This window comes from Vulpes lagopus, chromosome 17 (assembly GCF_018345385.1).
Source record: "Vulpes lagopus strain Blue_001 chromosome 17, ASM1834538v1, whole genome shotgun sequence".
In the NCBI taxonomy this organism is placed as follows: domain Eukaryota; kingdom Metazoa; phylum Chordata; class Mammalia; order Carnivora; family Canidae; genus Vulpes; species Vulpes lagopus.
The window spans coordinates 38364014-38383180 of NC_054840.1; the positions used below are offsets into that span (position 1 = coordinate 38364014).

Sequence of the window (19167 nt, forward strand, 5' to 3'; positions counted from 1 at the left end):
CTTTTTACGGTTTGTTTCTCTCTCCTTTTATTTTTTTTTACCCCTTCCCCGATATTCATCTGTTTTCTTTCTTAAATTCCACATATAAGTGAAATCATATGGTATTTGTCTTTCTCTGACGGACTATTTCACTTAGCATAATACCCTCTAGCTCCACCCATGTCACTGCAAATGGCAAGATTTCATTCCTTTTGATGCCTGAGTAGTAAAGACCAGGAGCTTTAGTCAACAGTCAGTGATCAACCTGGGACAACGAGAGCCAGAATCTATACAGCAAAGATCCAAGAGACTGGATGGAGCAAAAGTGGGACAGAATGTGCATGGCCATCTTGAACGCTAGGTAACCCCCTAAAATTCAATCAAATCACATAAGCACTGAAAGACCAAAGTTAGGAAAAGTCCAGGATCAGAAAACCCACAGCTAACGGTGGTTGCTTTTCTGAGCCGTGGTGGGTAAAAAAAGAGATTATAGATTTGGGCGGGGGTGGGGGGAACTATCCAATGGAAGAAGATCCAGAGGATACTGAGGTGGGAAACTATTAGGATCCTAATAAAGAAAGTGGTCCTGAATGAAGAAAAGAGGACTTATCTTTAAAAGAAAAAAAGAGGGCAGCCCCGGTAGCTCAGCAGTTTAGCTCAGTGTATGATCCTGGAGACTTGGGATTGAGTCCCAAATCCGGCTCCCTGCATGGAGCCTGCTTCTCCCTCTGCTTGTGTCTCTGCCTCTCTCTCTCTCTCTCTCTCTCTCTCTCGCAACGCAGACACGGCTGGACCCGGGAGTGTGTGTGTGTCTCATAAATAAATAAAATCTTTAAAAAATAATAAAAAATAAAAGAAAAAAAAGAATGCACACATGAACATATGGTCAGATGCCAAGAGAAAGAAAACAGAGAGTTGAAGGTTCCTCAAATTCCAGTCTCTGTATTTTGAGTCCCATTGAGTCAATGCCCCCATCCACAAAAATATTCAAGTTGGGCAGAGAAACAAGAGTCAGGACTGTAAATCACGAGGAGGCAAGAGTATGGTTGTAGGAGCAAGAAACCCTGTGCTAGAGAGGTAAACTGGCTGTGGGGGTACATCTGTCCACTGGGCCGGTGTCCCCACCCAGGCTCAGCACATCGGAAGGGATGATGGAGGCACAAGTGTCATTTCCTTCCCCGGGGTATAAAATTAAACATATGATTAATTGCATTCTTGCAAAGGGGGCACGATCTGCAGAACTGGCAGCGGCTCTACCGCTCCTGTCTAGGCTTAAACACGTGGAGCAGTTCATCTTCTCTTATCCTTCAGACCAGAGACTGAGACACAAAATTGCATCAAATGAAATATCTTAACACAAGCAGGCCCACGAGAGGTGTTGCAGATGCAATTTCCTTCAGTTCAGAGCCAGGAGATGTGGACCCGCGGCACCGGTCGGCCAGGGAAGGCTGCAAGCAGATTATCACCGCCCCACGTCTGACCACGCTGCCAGGGGAGGGCAGCCACAGCGGCCCGCGGGCAGCGCCAGCTCCGGGGCGCACACCAGGCGGCGCCGGCCCCCAGGGCGGAAGCCCCAGCCCAGGGACTCCCCGAGCAACACTGCGTCACAGAGATGGACGGGGCACGGCCCTGTCTCCATGTCCGACGCCAAGCTCCGGCCAACCGGGGCTAAGGGCGAAATTCACTCCGTGCACACAGTTGTTCAACGCGTCGGGCCCACGCCAGCACACAATCCCGCTGCTCACCGTGAAGCAGGTCCGCCAGACCCACTGCCACCTGCTAGGGCCCGGCGGCAACAGCGGCCGTCACTCCCCTCTGCGGGCTAACACGGTGGCCTCCCGAAGGAAAGGTACAGAAGGACCGCTCACGTGCCCGGAACGTGCCCTCCCTGGGATCTCGAAAGTGACCATTCGAGAAGCGGGACATGCCTGTCAAGGGAAAGAGCAGCTAAAACGGGACACGCGGTTCCATGGGGAGGAGACAAAATTACACGTTTGCCACGTTAACCGAAGGAAAGCATTTTAAGGAGACCAGGTAATTTTTAGAAGTTTGTAATTTTCAGACTAGAACATGTTACCTTTTTTCTCAAAATAAAGACACTATAGGCAGTCGTCCTGGTAAGGTGCCAGGGAAGGGCAGTCAGTCTTCACTTAGCGTGGGCTTTTCTGAGCCTGCCACCCTGCGAGGCTAATTCCTTGAATAGTCTTTTCCTCCGAATAGCTCAGATCTCAATAGCAGGTCGCTTCACCCTGGACTCGCAATTCTAACTCCCCCCAAATACAAGAAAGCTCTCACCTCTTGGGGGGCATATTCATACCAGGGATTTCAGCGCTCAGTGTCAGCTCTACTGACAATTAGAGCCAGATAATTATTTGTTCGGGTAGCGGCTCTGTGTATTTCGCAGCATCCCTGGCCTCTACCCACTCAATGCCAGTAGTGCCTCGGTCTCACGTGTGCCAACCAAAGTTGCCTCTGCTGCCAAATCGCCCCCAGTGGAGAACTTCTGATGTATATAGATCATAATCCCTCTCCTCTTTAGAAATTAAACAAGCTATCATCACTTGAAAGTTGATTTTAAAATGCCTGCATAAATCACCCAACTGACTTTGTATTGACTCATTTCAGCAAAATTCCAATAAAAATGAAAGTCACGTTAATTACAACTACTTGCTACATTGGGGAAATACCTTAGGAAGGAACTTTCAAAGGATCAATTTCAATAAAAGTTGTTCTGATTTCGGCCTAGCACCTCTAGGAAATTGAAAATATATTAGGTTATTTAATGACAAGTGATTTTGCCAATAGGAAGATTTAGCACAACCGGATGGTTTGGGCTACAAAATATTAACATTTCTGTTGCATCTCCTTCCAAAATCCCTGAAGCCTTTCTTTTAGTTTAGTGATGTGGGAGGAACCCTCTTTAAGCTCAATCTAAACAAGCAAATCTCTGTATATAAGTGTTTGTGCAATAAATAACATTTCCCATTCACACCCACACTGCAAATGAATAGGCTCTGGTGAACAAAAAAATGACTGTTCCTTTTAGTTTTTAAAACAAAATGCTGTCAAATAAAAATGAAATCAAAAGAATGAAAGCTTACACAAAAAGTTTTGCTTAGGGAACAAAGTCTAACCAGTTATTAATAAAAACAGACCTAAAATAGGCTTAGCATGGTTCTGTGCAGGGGAGGCTGTGTTTCTCCTGAGCTCAGACCTACTGCACTGTTTGCAAGTGGCCAAACCCCCAGGTGCAATTCAGAATCCACAGAAACCCTCCAGCCCGACTCCTACCTGCTGGCTTGAAGGACTTTCATTGGAGAGAAGCCGGAGGAGTCGGGTGGGGAACAGGGCCATGGAGTTGATGGACGGCACTCGGGTAGCTGGGCCCCACGCCTGCCCGCCGTACAACTGCCCTTGTATCAAAGGGCAGAGGCCAGGGTCGAGCAGACTGCTGCACGTGTGCCTCTTAATCGTGAGAAGTCAGTCCATCCTCACATCAGAAACACAAACAGCACGACTGCTAGGAAGGGATGGACAGACAGCTTTTCCTGTAAGGTTTATGTGTCATCGATGTTTCCACCTCGTGGCCTGATTCCACGGCATCAGGTGAACTGCTCACCCAGAGCCTACAGTCCCCGCCCAAGCTGAAAGCCACATTCCACCGTCCAGCACCCCTGGCACTGCCAAATACGGCGTCTGTTGCACAATCATCCGCTGCTGCGTAAACAGCCCTGCCCTAGTCAAAAACCTTCAGGATTCCTTTGCGGCTTTCCAAAGAAAGCAGGGTGCCCTTTCACCAACAACCCGTCCGCTAGCTCCACGTCCACTGCTCCCACTGCCAAGGCTTCCCGTCCGCCTCTTTGGCCTGCCCAGGGTCCTCAGGGTCGGCCTGGCCCACACAGGATTACCCCCGCCGGCGCCGGGGCCCCATGCCTGCCCCGAGTCTCCTGCCCGCCCCCCTGCCCCCCGGGCTCCGGCTGGCGTCCCCTTCTGCGCACCGGCGGCCACGATGCCAGCCCACCCGGCAACTCCCCGCCGGGACCCACGGGCTGCCGCCACTGCACCTGCCTCCCCATCCCTGGTGGCACGTAGGCTCACGTGCCCCATCCCGTTTCAGAGTTTGACTGATTTCATTATAAGCGAGCTATGGACGGAACAGGGCTCCGACCCCAGTGCCCATGTTCCAACACGCTCCCGCCGTCCGCCGAATCAGGGCTGGGGCAGCGCGCGGCCGACATTCTATTTAGCATTTAGAACTCGCCCAGCCCTTGCCCGAGCACACGACGCCATGCGGTGGTTTGTGCGGCCCCCTGGCACCTGAGACAGGAAATGAGTCAACAACCCACCGAATCGGAGGTGAAGGGGAGGTGAGATCACTCTGCAGCTGAGAAGGCAGAGGGGCTCGGCCAGGGTCAAGGATCCTACAGGTGGATGAAAGTCAGACCAGGTAAGCAAGGGGCAGCCTCTAGCCAACCACACGGAAGGGGCTCACCTGTGGTCCAGGGGTGGCCTCCAACACAGTGGGGCGAAGATGAAGAGTCCACAGTCCAGGCAAGAACAGTCAAGCAAGCGAGAGTCTACCTTTTTTGATAACAGTCAAACAGAAGTCGGAGCAAAGTCTTAGGAAACACAGGAGGAAGAACTCCCTCCAAAGGGAGGAAGGAGACAGAAGCTACGGCTTCTGAGGAGGTTCCAGTTACAGTGTGCAGAAAAAAGGAATGAATGATCCAGGAGCATCAAAGCGTGGGCTGCGTTCAGGGCTGGAAGGCACATATCTTGAATGAATCTAAGGTCTTTCTTTACGGTAGTATCGGATATTCTAGGCTCTGAACAGGAAATGGGATTAAATGAAGAATCAATAAAACAATAAACTTACGTTAACACACAGTGTTTGAGTAAATAGATTCTTCTAACCTTTTTCAAAACCAATAACTGAACATTTTATTCTCCAGGAAATAAAGTGAAATTAAAGCTTTCTTGTTATTGCATTGAGTCTATGAGGAGACTCAGGATGTCCCCCAAACATATTGCATCTCCAATTGTTACGTATGGTTTTGGGTAAAAATTGGACCTTTTTTATATTATTTGAATCCATGTATCTTGACTGCCAAGCTTCAGCCAAAAAAGATTTTATATAAATGAATTAGAGAAACATTTCAGGAACGTGTTAATGAAAACACTGTACGTACAGAGGCACCACCAGCTGCCACCTTCAAGGAACTGGATAAAAAGTGGGCTCTGTTACTCATAGATTTTTATCGTATCTGAATGATAAAATTCCATAAGATGGAATCTTATGACTATATAAAATGACCTCATGATATAAATTGGGAAAAACCAAACATTAAACGATTTTATACATTTCAATAATGGTTCAGCTCCAGTGACCTTGTTTTATATCTCTCTTCAAAGGGAACTCTTATTACCGTTTTGCCTTTTTCCCCCTTGTTTAGTTCCAGATCGCCTAGAGGAACCATAAAAATAAATGAAGTCCATTAGATAAAATTATTATTTACACAAAGGCAATATTAATTCTATCTGTCAGCAGGTTTTAAAACTAAGTGAAAGTTCACTCAATCCACTCTGTGCTAGCTACAGCAACCAGAGGCCTGAAAGAAGGAAGAAAGAAGAAAAGAAAGGAAATGGAAAGGAGGAGGAAAGAAAGAAAGAAACGAAAAACAACAGGCCCTTTTAGGCAACACAATTATATCAACAATTTCTAAAAGATTTATCCAGAGACATTTCCCCAAGGCAGGAAGCTCATATGGACACAATAAGAAATCAAATGATAAATGGCTCATGGTGGAGAAACTACTATTCACAGCTCCCACTGGTTTTTAGTTCATCTGGGCAGGTTTGGAGTGCCACATTCCACCTTCTCACCCAGAAGGTGCAACATCCATTCCAACTGATTCAACAGTACAAAATGGTAGCAGGAGAGAGGATCTACCCTTGTGTTTTCATGACTGACCAACATTGCTCGTCACCTTGTCATGCCAACCCAGGGAGTTCACGCAGCTGGATATTTCCATGGCATTTGTGCCCACTGACTTTTCCCTTGAATATCTCCCAACCCCTCCTTCCCTGGTTTCCTGAATACCCCAATCTCTCTGCTCTTGTATGGCCAAAACACTGACTGCTGCACCTCAAACTCTCTTGAAGATTCATTTCTTCTCAACCTGCACACACTCAGTGGCCTGTATCTTCAAACTCACATGACTTTAAATACTTCCTAAAACCTGGTGACTTCCAAATCTATAACTCTGAGACCTCTGTACATAACCCAGATACATAAACCAAAATATACATCTTCACATAAAGCAGAGGTACCTCATCTAAAGGTGACTCCATCATATGCCTTTACCAACTGTCTCCTTTGTGCCTATTTCATCTCATGGTGAGCTACATCATTTACTCAGATATATGACCCATCATCTGGAGACTCACCTGCCTCTTCTCCCACCTGCATCCTCCCAAATCTCCCCCTGACATTTTGTCACTACATCCTGACAATTCTTCCCTACCCATATCCAGAGTTGTGCCCTTCCCCCTCATCTGAACCAACCCCCTCTATTTCTCACCTGTGCAATATCAGATCTTTCTTGATTGGTTTCCTTGCCTCTCATCCAGATCGTTAGGCTTCATCTCGGAGTTCATGCTCCCCACCTGGACCCACTGTACATCAATACTCATTTCTATTACAGCCTTAATCACTGGAAACCACCATTACCTATGTTTCTGCCTCATTCTAAACCAGGCTGTGGGAAATTTCAATCTCTGGACAATACAGGACATAGTAGAGATGAACAATCACTGCCTGAGAAATGAATTAATGAGAAAAAAATAATGCAAATCCACATACACCTCTCTACTTTCCTCACAATGTTTATGCTCCCATTAATATGCTGTTCACATTCTCTTTTTGTCTGTGACTCTGCTCTTCATTGTCACAGATGTTTTATTCCTCTATTAAAATTCTCTTAACATCTGGTCCAAATACAAGGATTCCCATGGTTTTGAGAAATGTCCTTTCTAAATGTCATAATTTTCCAATTAATGGTCAAAGGGATGAAGGGATTACTATAGGCAGACTGGCTGAAAAGAGGAAGTCTCCTGGGCCTTGAAACACGAAAGCACATGGAAGATATAACCAAAGTGTGTGAGCCCTGAGGGGCTCAAATAAGTTACTCTGGAACACCATAATTCCTTGAAGCCACTTGAAAAGTCAAAGGACAGAAAAAGGGGGACAGTGTAATTTATAGGAGAAATAAATTCATCAAATTCATTATTCTAGAGTGAAAATAAAGATACCTTGAAATACTATCAGATATATTTACAGAAAATGGATTGCTGGTGCACTTCAAAAAATTAGCATTATTTCATAAAAAGGCTATTGATTTATTGTTTTCAGATTTTAGTTGGGAACGACCTCTGTGTGTGATATCCAATGATACCTATTCAACCCAAAGGATCAGGTATGTCATAGTTGATACATCTGAATTTATCCAAATCTGTCACTATCTTTAGTCTTAAAAAAAAAAAAAAAAAAAAAAGCAGGCCTCAAAAGCACTACAGGAATTCCCCCTTATCCATGGTTCCGTTTTCTGCAGCCTCAGCTACCCATGGTCAACCATAGCCCAGAGGCAGATGGTCCTCCTTCTGACATATGGTCAGAATGTCAAGAGTAGCCTCACAGGACATCACAATGCCTACGTGACTCACCTCACTTCCTCTCATCAGTTAGGCATTTACTACATCACACCATCATGAGAAGGAAGCTGAGTACAGGACCATAAGATATTTTGAAAGAGACCACATTCATATAACTTTTATTACAATATGTTGCTATAACTGCTCTCTTATTATTATTATTAGACTGCTCTCTTATTATTATTATTATTATTAACTGCTCTCTTATTATCTCTTATTATTATTAGCTGTTGCTCTCAATCTCCTACTATGCCTCATTTATAAACTGAACTTTATCATCAATTTGTATTATTGATCATAGGAATAGATAGGGTTCGGTACTATTTGTGGTTTCAGGCATCCACTGAGAATCTTAGAACTATCCCTGGAAATAAGGGGGGCACTACTCTAATTGCTATTTGGGGGTCAGTTTATTTAAAATAAGAATAAGTGGAGCACCTGGATGGCTCAATCAAGAGTTAAGCATCCAACTCTTGATTTTGGCTCAGATCATGGTCTCAGGTGGTGAGATGGAGCCACCTACCAGGCTCCATGCTGACAGTGGAGCCTGCATAAGATTCTCTCTCTCCTTCTCCCTCTACCCCTCCTCCCCTGCTCCCTCTCACTTGTGCTCTCTCTCATCCCCTCTCTGAAAAAAAATAAAAATAAAAACAAGAATAAGAAATCATTGCTAAAATTAAAAAATACTGACATATCATATCAAAATCAAAGATTCCACCAATCAGAGAATAATAAAATTTAAGAAACTGCAGAGAAGGTTCTGTGCTTATATAAAGTATTAGTATATCTCTTTTTTTCCTAAAATAAATCTGTAAAATAAGTATTCCCATTCTTTCCTATTTCATAGATATGGAGATTCAAGGAAGCCCCACAGGTAAATGGAAGAACTAAAAAATGTTCACAGGTAAGTCCCCGGCCTCAAAGCCCCGATTCATCTTGCTGTACTGCAGATACTGATCATGTCTTTCCCACATTTCTGCACTGATCACTTACTGACTAGGGATTGGGAGCTGTGGGATAACCTGGCAGAAAGGATCGGATGCTCTACTTCTAACCAGCTGACTTCACGATGGCCTGGAATATGTGTTTCCTTAGCGACAGAAATTTCACAAAATAACTAGCTGTGGCATCATTCATGGATGCTAGGGCCAGGTACCTCACTGAGCAAGGTTTAGTCTAGCCAGCGATGAAAGAGCACTCTCCACACCTGGGACAGCCTTCCCAGTGTCCTGCCTCCTCTGGCTGCCATCCCTACTCCCTCCTGGGGGCTCATGATATAGAGGAGCATCCATCACCTGGTGAATAGAAATTCCTATCTGAGCCTCCTCCATCTGTCCCAAAAGCTGCAACTTCCATCTGCTTTTCACTTCTACCTGAGTGACAAAGAATTCCCTCCAACCAAACATGGACGAAATTACCAATGATTTTCCCTTCCCCAAATCTGCTTCCTGCCTCCATTTCCTGTCACAGCTAGAGGCATTTTGTTTTCTCTTCTTTCCCCACAGGACACTGTAAACCATCCAGGAACTATGCCAACTGGATCACATCCACTCAAAGGCATCCTCAACCAGGCCAGCTACCCGTGTCTTACTCTCCCCACCAGATTCTGTGATTTTTCTCTTCATGACACTTGAAACTACTTGAAATCACTCAACTGACATATTTTTTATGGCCCGTTTAACCTACTAGGATATAAGCCTTGAACTGAACCTCCATTCTGTTCACTTGATATCTCCAGGGCCTGGAAGAGAGTATGACATATAATAAATATTATTGACTGATTGACTAGCTACTAAAGGGGATAGAAACTGAGACAGTCTTTGTCCAAGTGATGGAAACCAACATCATGCAGACTTTCTGCCAGCGCCACTGAGTAGTGCTTATGGCAAGTTTCAGGAGAATTTCTATGGAAAACTACAATTTCACTGGCAGGGAATCAGCCTATTAGGTGAGATTTCACAAGAACAAGTCAATAAAAACCCTGAATTCGCTGCCACAGAAGCATCAAATGATTAGCACATAATGCGATGCTGTGAAATGCAGACGTACTGTGAACATATGGTATTTTATCCTTCAGTTCATTAGCTGGAGATGTGGAAAGGTCATTCAGGACATCACGAAAAGGCCTCCATGGTGGAAAAGTCATCCCTAAGTGTTTTAAATCCTGTATTTCAAAACAGTAAAAGTCAGGCGATGGTGCATATGTTCATGAAAACACAAAAGGAACAATTCCTAAGTGTAAGTCCAGAAAAAGGAACATCAGATTGCATCAATTTGGCAAGACATCCCCCAAAAGAAAAGGATTTAGACACAGTTGCAGGAGGTCTGATTCCTGCTTCTATCTTGCAAAAGGTTAAGAACTGCCTACAGTGCTCCTCTGCCTACAGCACCTAGCAACCTGACCCCTAACCCCAGTGTAGGAGAGGAGCACTGTGGGGACACAGGACCCAGAGCGCCTGGGTCCTCATTAGCTCCAACATGAGCCTTACACCTCCACTCTCATCATCTGTTAATACAGAGATAAAAAACGATGGATTAGAATTAGATGAATTACTTTGGCATAATGTAGAGTCATCCCCAGCAATTAGGAGGCACTACAAACATTTTAATAAATAGAAACAAATGAAGACTACTTTAAAAAAAAAAGTCATCCCAGCAATTAGGAGGCACTAAAAACATTTTAATAAATAGAAACAAATAAAGACTACTTTAAAAAAGACTACTTTACATCTTATAGAAATAAAAATCTCTAAAAATCAAATTAGTGCCTTCCTATCTCTCAGGAGATGACACAAGCAGTTCAGCCTGTGGTTCAGAAGCACTGTAACGGTGGGTTGCCTCAGCCTGAGCACAATCCCACACCTGCCCAGGAAACATGTCAGAAAATGTGCACAGCAGCCTTGTTCATACTAGTAAGACACTGAAAACAATACAGGTGTCCACTGAGAGAACACAAATTCATGGGGTATATTAGATCACAAGGAACGTGAACTGCACCAGCCATGTATAAAAGAAATCAATATTAGATACATAACGCAGGGAGGCAAAGAGTCAAGAATAATGTAGAATATAGTAAATCCAGGGACACCTGGGTGGCTCAGTGGTTGAGCATTTGCCTTTGACTCAGGCTGTGATCCCTGGTCCTGCGATCAAGTCCCACATCAGGTTCCCCGCAGGGAGCCTGCTTCTCCCTCTGCCTGTGTCTCTGCCTCTCTCTGTATCTCTCATGAATAAATAAATAAATTCTTTAAAAAAAAGAGCATAGTAAATCTGTATCACTGCAAATTAAAAAAAAAAAAGGTACATAATATTTTGAATGTGTTAAAGCAGTATGAGAAAGCCAGGGAACGTAAACAGAAACTTCACAGTGATGCTAAAGGGAAAATGAGCAGATGTTGAATGGGCAACTGAGGTAATAGGTCTGCTCTTCCTCGACTTCCCCTATCAAACCACCCAGATCAAAGTCAAGCACTCACTAATTCTGCTCCACACTTCCCACATCCACCCTTCTGCTTGCAATACATCCCTCCTGGTCTGTATGGGAACCTCAAATCCCTCTTAGTTCCAGATCAAACTTAGGAGCACTGGCTCCTATTCATGTGACCATTTCCCCATTGAGAAAGCAAGCACACCTCATCCCAAGCCTCCTTAGATGCAATGCCCAGAACCCTCAGGTCACTCTGCCACAGAGTCTGGCTTCTTCTGCCTTGTGACATGGCATCCCTGTGGTACAGCAGGGTCATGAGACCCTCACTCGTTACTATGGCCCCTCAAAGACCTCACAGTTCTCTGCACATAGAAAATACCTACTATTTGTTGAATGCATCCACTAACCATTAACAAAAAATGGAATGAAGTGCCAGGCTAATATAGGAGGAGGCTGGGGATCAGGTGAGTTTTGGGGGCTCAGGCTTCAGGTGAATGCACTGGAAATAAAAAGAACACTCTTTTCACAGAGAAATGGAAAAATGTCTCAGGGTTGAATTTACTGAGAATGAGAATAAGGGAGCAAATGCATTTATCTGTTTGAAACATAAAGACCAAAGTTATTTGTAATGAGATCAAATAAATTATGATACATCCATACTATTAAATATGATGCAGCTTGTAAACCCAACGTAGTAAAAGTCTACACACTGACATAAAAATATGCACGCCTATGTCCATCACAGCATGATTTACAACAGCAAGATATAGAAGCAACCTAAGTGTCCATGGATAGATGAATGGGGAAGGATCTGATATATAGAAAGAATATTATTCAGCCACAAAAAGAATGAAATCTTCCCATTTGCAACAACACGGATGAACATAGAAGGTACTATGACAAGTGAAAAAGGTCAGACAGAGAAAGACAAGTAACATATGACTTCACTTGTATGTGAAATCTTGAAAACAAAATAAATTAATACACAAAACAGAAACAGACTCATGGAGACAGGAAATAAACAAGTGATTACCAGAGTAGGAAGGGGTTGGGGGAGGGTGAAATAGGTGAAGGAAATTAAGAGGTACAAACTTCCAGTTATAACGTAAGTAAGTCATGGGGATGTAATGGACAGCATAGGGAATAAAGTCAATAATACTGTAATAACTTTGTATGGTGAGAGGGGTACCTGGGTGGCTAAGTGTCTGACTTCAGTCAGGTCATGATCTCAGGGTCCTGGAATCGAGCCCCGCATCAGGTTCTGTGCTCAGTGGGGAATCAGATGTCCCTCACTCGTACTCTCTCTGTTTCTTAAATACATAAAATCTTTTAAAAAAAAGAAACTTTGGATGTTCCTCAAAAAGTTAAAAATAGAGCTACCCTATGAGCCAGCAATTGCACTACTAGGTATTTACCTGAAGGGTACAAATGTAGTGATCCAAAGGAGCACCTACACCCCAAAGTTCATAGCAGCAACGTCCACAATAGCCAAACTATGGAAAGAGCCAAGATGTCCACTGACAGATGAATGAGATGAATAAAGATGAATGAATAAATATGTGGGGTGTGTGTATGTGTGTGTATATATATATATACGTATATATGTATATATATATGAATATTACTTAGCCATCAAAAATGAAATCTTAACCATTTGCAACAACATGGATAGAACTAGAAGGTATTATGCTAAATAAAATTAAGTCCATCAGAAAAAGACAATCTACATATGATTTCACTCTTGTTGAATTTAAGAAACAAAACAGGATCATTGGGAAGGAAAAGAAAAATAAAACAATAGAAAATCAGAAAGGGAAACAAAATATAAGAGACTTTTAACTCTAGGAAACACACTGAGGGTTTCTGGAGGGGAGGGTGTGGGGAAAGGGGTCAGGTGATGAGCATGAAGGAGGGCACATGATGGGATGAGCACTGGGTGTTTTACGTAACTGATGAATCACTAACTACACTTAAAACTAATAATTCACTGTATGTTAATTAATTGAATTTAAATAAAATAAAATTTCTAAAAATATAACTGTATAGTGACAGACGGTGACCAGCATTATCATGGGGATTGTTTCATCATGTATAAAAATACAGAATCACTACAATATATGTCTACAATTAATAGCATGTCCTATGTCAAATATACTTCAGTTTTTAAAAAATCTATTAATGATGTTGAGTGAAAAAATAATACAATATACACATTTACTTTTCTATATAGGGATAAGAGAGAAAGGACCAACTTTTGACTAAAATAAACCAAATGATCTCTGTTTATATTTGTAGATGCAAGGAAACCTGCATTACTCCTAGGCAGTGGAAGTATTTCATATGCTTCGAGGTAGCTTGCATTTTCAACAAGCACTTTTTTTTTTAATAATTTAAAGTGAGTAAAAACATTCAAGTTTATTTTTTTTATAAATTTTTATTTATTTATGATAGTCACAGAGACAGAGAGAGAGAGAGAGAGAGGCAGAGACACAGGCAGAGGGAGAAGCAGGCTCCATGCACCGGGAGCCTGCCGTGGGTGGGATTCGATCCCGGGTCTCCAGGATCGCGCCCTGGGCCAAAGGCAGGCGCCAAACCGCTGCGCCACCCAGGGATCCCAAAATATTCAAGTTTAAAAGAAATGAGTGAAGTGAGATTAGCTATGTGGATTAACTCAGGAGACAAGAGCCCTAATGCACGTTTTTAGATTCAGTTCAGGCTGACTCCCTGCGTGCAGGGGAGAGGACACCCTGGAGAGAGCACGTGCAGGGCAGAAGCAGCACAGGTGTGAAGGGGGGATGGTTAGAAGGTATAGATGCTGACAGAGCAGAGGCCAATCTCCCACAGGTATTCTCCACAACCTCAGGACATTCCTTTTCTCACTTAAAGTTGAGAGCAGCCAGGGTGGCTCAGCGGTTTGGCACTGCCTTCAGCCCAGGGCATGATCCTGGAGACCCAGGATCGAGTCCCACGTTGGGCTCCCTGCATGGAGCCTGCTTCTCCCTCTGCCTCTCCCTCTGCCTCTCTCTCTGTCTCTCTTTCTGTGTCTCTCATGAATAAATAAAATCTTTAAAAGTAATAATAAAATAATAATAATAAAGTCCAGTGAGGAAGAGTGAAGCACGCAGGTGTGAACTGGGACTCAGTGACAGGCATTTGTACAACCGGGACCTCCTACTCCTTTACCTTCCAGATTCATTGTGCCAGAGGAAAAAGAACTCTTCACCCTTGCCTAAGGAAATGAAATGGGTTTTATCAGCCTTGACCAATAAACCATATTATGCAAAGCTCCCTGCTTATACTAAGGACAAATGCCCAGGCACACAGGCACTGACAAATGCTTCCATCCTGACACAGCCGTACTGGGTTTCTCCCCTCCAGGCTGCCACTTTAGCTTGGTGAATAACATACCTGTGAACTCTTTATAGGAAAGGTTGCACACACGTTTGTTTTGTTGACAAGCACGAGGTTGTGTTTCTGGTTGAGTGGATAGAGGAAAGTGATGTACTTTCTCTAACATCATATGTTGAGAGGCAAATATTATGCTTACTCTCACCGTTCTGGAAAATTCCTGCAGTTCTCTCTGGTTACAACCACAGCGCCACAAAGAGCAGCTCATTAACCACGGAGATGAGACTGGAGGTGATGGGCCTGTGCTTTCATGCACAAACACTGGTTCTGGAAAATCAGATGTTCCGGGCACAGACCTCGCTGTCTGAGGACACCTCGCGGAGAAGCACAGACAGATCTATCTAGTTCAGTAACTAATCTCAGATCACAATGAACTGGCAAACTGTGGAACAAAGCTGCTCACTTGAAAAGTCTGAAAAAAAAAAAAAAGTTTGTTTCTACCTGTTGGGATCCAGAATGGCTCCAATTGCCATTTTAAAACATGATGGCTGTTTAACACAACAGGCTTTACTGACTGACACACCCAACACCCCCACACAGACAGGCAGGTATCTTAGCGGGCTAAGAAGTATTCACACACTTTGCTGAACACTCTCCAAAGGAATTCATCTTTTATGTCAATAAAGATTTGCACTGAATTATATTCCTCCTAGTCAGATTGTTGTGTTACAATCATGATCTGGAAGCTTCTGTTTGGAAAGAAGAAAATGGTCTTTCACAAATTAATTACATCAGGAAACGTTAGGGCCATGAGAAACAATATTAAGCAGACTGGCGGACACCGGTCTCTCTGTGTGGCACAGGTCAACAAGTGCACACCCACAGACGGAGGAGGGCCACACCCTCAATGCATGTTCACCTGCCTGCACACACACACATTCTCATAGTGAAAGGTAAACCTGAACACCGGAAGCCTGATCTCCGTGTGTAACTCCGTGTCAATTGGATGCAAATTCCAGCTCTGCCTCTAGCTGGTTGTGTGCCCTCTATTTCCATCTTCAGGTGGCGACGCCATTGTGCCTTTCTCATACAGTTTGTGAAGATTTACTGTTCTCATCAATATGAAACACTTAGGACAATGCCTGGCCCCCAGTTAGTGTACAGTAATGGCTAATATGACCACGCAGATCTTCACTGTTACAATTAACAGCTGGAGAAAAATACACCAAATCATTAGAATGTTCTGAGATATGTGGTTCCGCATAATTGTTTCATACTTTTGGGGACTGTTTTTGCAAGTTTCTTGCAAATAGGAATGTGTGATTAATATCATCAGCAAAAAAATTATACATATTATTTGCTTAAAAAGTGCTACAGAGAAGAATCAAGATGAATTGACGTAAGCCCCCTCTCTGATTCATTTCTATCACCCCAGGACAGAAGAAGCTCTATCTATTAAGTCCAGCCTTGACACATTTGTTACACGTGGTCATGCTTGAAAACACCAGCCAGAAGAAAAGAGATGGTGTCAAAGACAACCTCCAATTATTTTTAGAAGGACCAGAATTCCTTCATCTGATCAGGGCTAGAGGGACACCACACTTAGGAACACCTGAAGCATATGCGTGGTCCTGTTCTAAGGGGTGAGCTAATCAGAGTTATACTCCCCAGAGAAAAATCAAATAGAAAGAGACGCTAAGTCCAACTTCTCTAGAGAAAATTGAAAACAGTCAACGATTTTACTCACAGCAGGACCAGAATTTAAATTCAATTTTTTACCTAAGCTATACAGTAACTGAAGACCCACTGACCAAAGCAAGCACAGAATAAAACAAATCAAGAAAAACAATATAATATTCTGAAGCCTAAGAAAAAATATGACAACAGTGTGACACCAAATGCCAGAGCAAAAGATGGGCTTTGGTAGAGGTCATCCATAACTTTTGAAGTGGAACTCGGAGCTAAAGTGTCCAAAAGCACCATCGCCAAAGTCTTCAATCATCCTGTGTGTTTCCCCCCACAACCAATAGTGAAGATAAAACACAATAAGCTCATAACCCATCCAAAGCTTAGTTTCTTGTCCAACATTTTTCTCTGGTGGTTAATGGAGATTCTCACAGATTAGAACAGGAGTGCTAACAGGAAAAGACAAGAATGCAGACACATTGGGGCACCTGGGTGGTTCGGCCAGCTGAGCATCTGACTTGGGCTTCGGTCATGATCCCAGGGTCCTCAGATGCATGGGGGGGGGGGTCTGTTTCTCACTCCCACTGCCCTTATTCCTGCTTGTGTGCTCTCGCGCGCATGCGCACTCCCTAATGAATAAGTGAAAAAAAATTTTTGAGTGCAGGGATGCCTGAGTGGCTTACTGGTTGAGCGTCTGCCTCTGGCTCAGGGCGTGATCCCAGAGTCCTGGGATGGAGTCCCACACCGGGCTCCCCGGTGGAGCCTGCTTCTCCCTCTGCCAGTGTCTCCGCCTCTCTCTGTGTGTCTCAAATAAATAAATAAATAAATAAATAAATAAATAAATAAATAAATATTTTTTTAAAGATTTGAGTACAGACACATTGAAGAAACAATTTCCTAGCAGATGAGAGTTGCAGCACAGAAGGATTCAACATGGCTGGGGAACTCCAACTCAGGTATGCCAGGGACCAACCCTTCAGCCTCCAGGTGAAAAATCTCCCCAGTTCACCAATTTTATCCACACAGACATTACCATTTTCTACATGCGATGACATGAAAACCTTATGGAAAAAAACCATGACAGCTTGAGAATTACAGACCTGGGTTTAACCCAGACAAGAAACTGATTCAAAGAACTCAACCTTCTAGCCCAGGGTTACCATCAGTCTAGAAAGCAGTGCCAGAACTTGAATTCACTTGGGTTTGACTCAAAAACCACTGTGCGATCCCATGCCCCCAGTGCTTTAGGTTGGCTGACAATTTTGCAACCATATCGTGCCAACACCAATGGAGGACGCACTACATTTTTAAACTCTGTGAAGTGTATGCTACATCTCAAATGTAAGACGCTATTAAAGTAGTAGTCTCTCTGTAAAAATTCCTATGACATAGCAATTTCATTCCTAGGTATATACCTAAGAAAAATAAAAATTTATGTCCATACAAAAACCTGTATATGAATGGTAACAGCAGCACTATTCATAATGATCTGAAAAAGTAGAAATAATACAAATTCCCAGCAACAAATGAATGGCAAATGGATAAAGAAATGTGATATATCCTACAATGTAACACTACTCAGCTAGGAAAAGGAAGAGTGCTGACATGTGCCACATCATGGATGAACTCTGAAAACCTTAGGCAAAGGGGAAAAAGCCAGTCACAAAAGGCCACATATTGTTTGATTGCATTTGTAGGCAATGTCTGTAAGAGGCAAATCCATAGAGATGGAATATAGATTAGTGGTTGCCAAGGGTTTAGGAAGGGGGAATGGGGAGTTTTCACTAACAGGTACGGTTTTTTTTTCCTGGGGTGATGAAAACATTATAAGATTAAATAGCAGCTGTGTATACAACTCTGAGAATATATGAAAAGTGCAGTAAACCTTAAAAGAATGAGATTTTATATGTGAATTACATATCAGGTAAACAAATGTTGGAAAGGATGTGGAGAAAGGGGAGTCCTCTTGCACTGTTGGTGGGAATGTGAACTGGTGCAGCCACTCTGGAAAACTGTGTGGAGATTCCTCAAAGAGTTAAAAATAGATCTGCCCTACGACCCAGCAATTGCACTGCTGGGATTTTACCCAAAGATACAGATGCAGTGAAACGCCGGGACACCTGCACCCCAATGTTCACAGCAGCAATGTCCACAATAGCCGAACTGTGGAAGGAGCCTCGGTGTCCATCGACAGGTGAATGGATAAAGAAGATGTGGTTTATGTATACAATGGGATATTCCTCAGCCATCAGAAAGGACAGATACCCACCATTTGCTTCAACCTGGATGGAACTGGAGGGTATTATGCTGAGTGAAGTAAGTCAATCAGAGAAGGACAAACATTATATGGTCCCATTCTTTGGGGAATATAAAAAATAGTGAAAGGGATTATAGGGGAAAGGAGAGAAAATGAGTGGGAAATATCAGAGAGGGAGACAGAACGTGAGAGACTCCTAACTCTGGGAAATGAACAAGGGGTAGTAGAAGGGGAGGTGGGCAGGGGGACAGGGTGACTAGGTAACAGGCACTTAGGGGAGCACTTGACAGGATGAGCACTGGGTGTTATACTATATGTTGGCAAATCGAACTCCAATAAAAAAATATGCAGGGGGATCCCTGGGTGGCTTAGCAGTTTAGCGCCTGCCTTCAGCCCAGGTCATGATCCTGGAGTCCCGGGATCGAGTTCCACATCGGGCTCCCTGCATGGAGCCTGCCTCTGCCTCTGCCTGTGTCTCTGCCTCTCTCTCTCCCTGTCTCTCATGAATAAAGAAAATCTTTAAAAATATATGTGCAAAAAATTTTTCTTAATTTAAAAAATAAAATAATTTTTTAAAAAATTAAGTGGTTATAAGAAGCCAATTCCAAACTCCAATTCAGGCTACCATGTTCTTGTGATGATGGTTCCAGCAGCAGAATCTAGAGGTAAAAAAAGAAGGTGTGGCTCATTCCAAGAGGGGACGTGGGCGGACCTTTTCAGTTTCAGGTAAGAGGGGTTCAGCAGGGTATTAGGTGATACT

The 19167-nt window shown here is 43.4% G+C and overlaps 1 protein-coding gene across 3 annotated transcripts in view; it reads right to left on the reverse strand.

Moving 5' to 3' along the window:
* SEMA5A (semaphorin 5A) overlaps nucleotides 1-19167 on the reverse strand; it is a 488460-nt gene that overhangs the window by 318404 nt on the left and 150889 nt on the right. The window contains exon 1 of one of the 3 annotated variants that reach the window (XM_041731985.1): nucleotides 3271-3584. The exons of the other annotated variants lie outside the window; for them this stretch is intronic. The gene's annotated coding sequence lies outside the window, so the exon portion shown is untranslated. Of the gene's footprint in view, nucleotides 1-3270; nucleotides 3585-19167 lie in introns of those variants that run through there. 3 annotated transcript variants of the gene reach the window in all.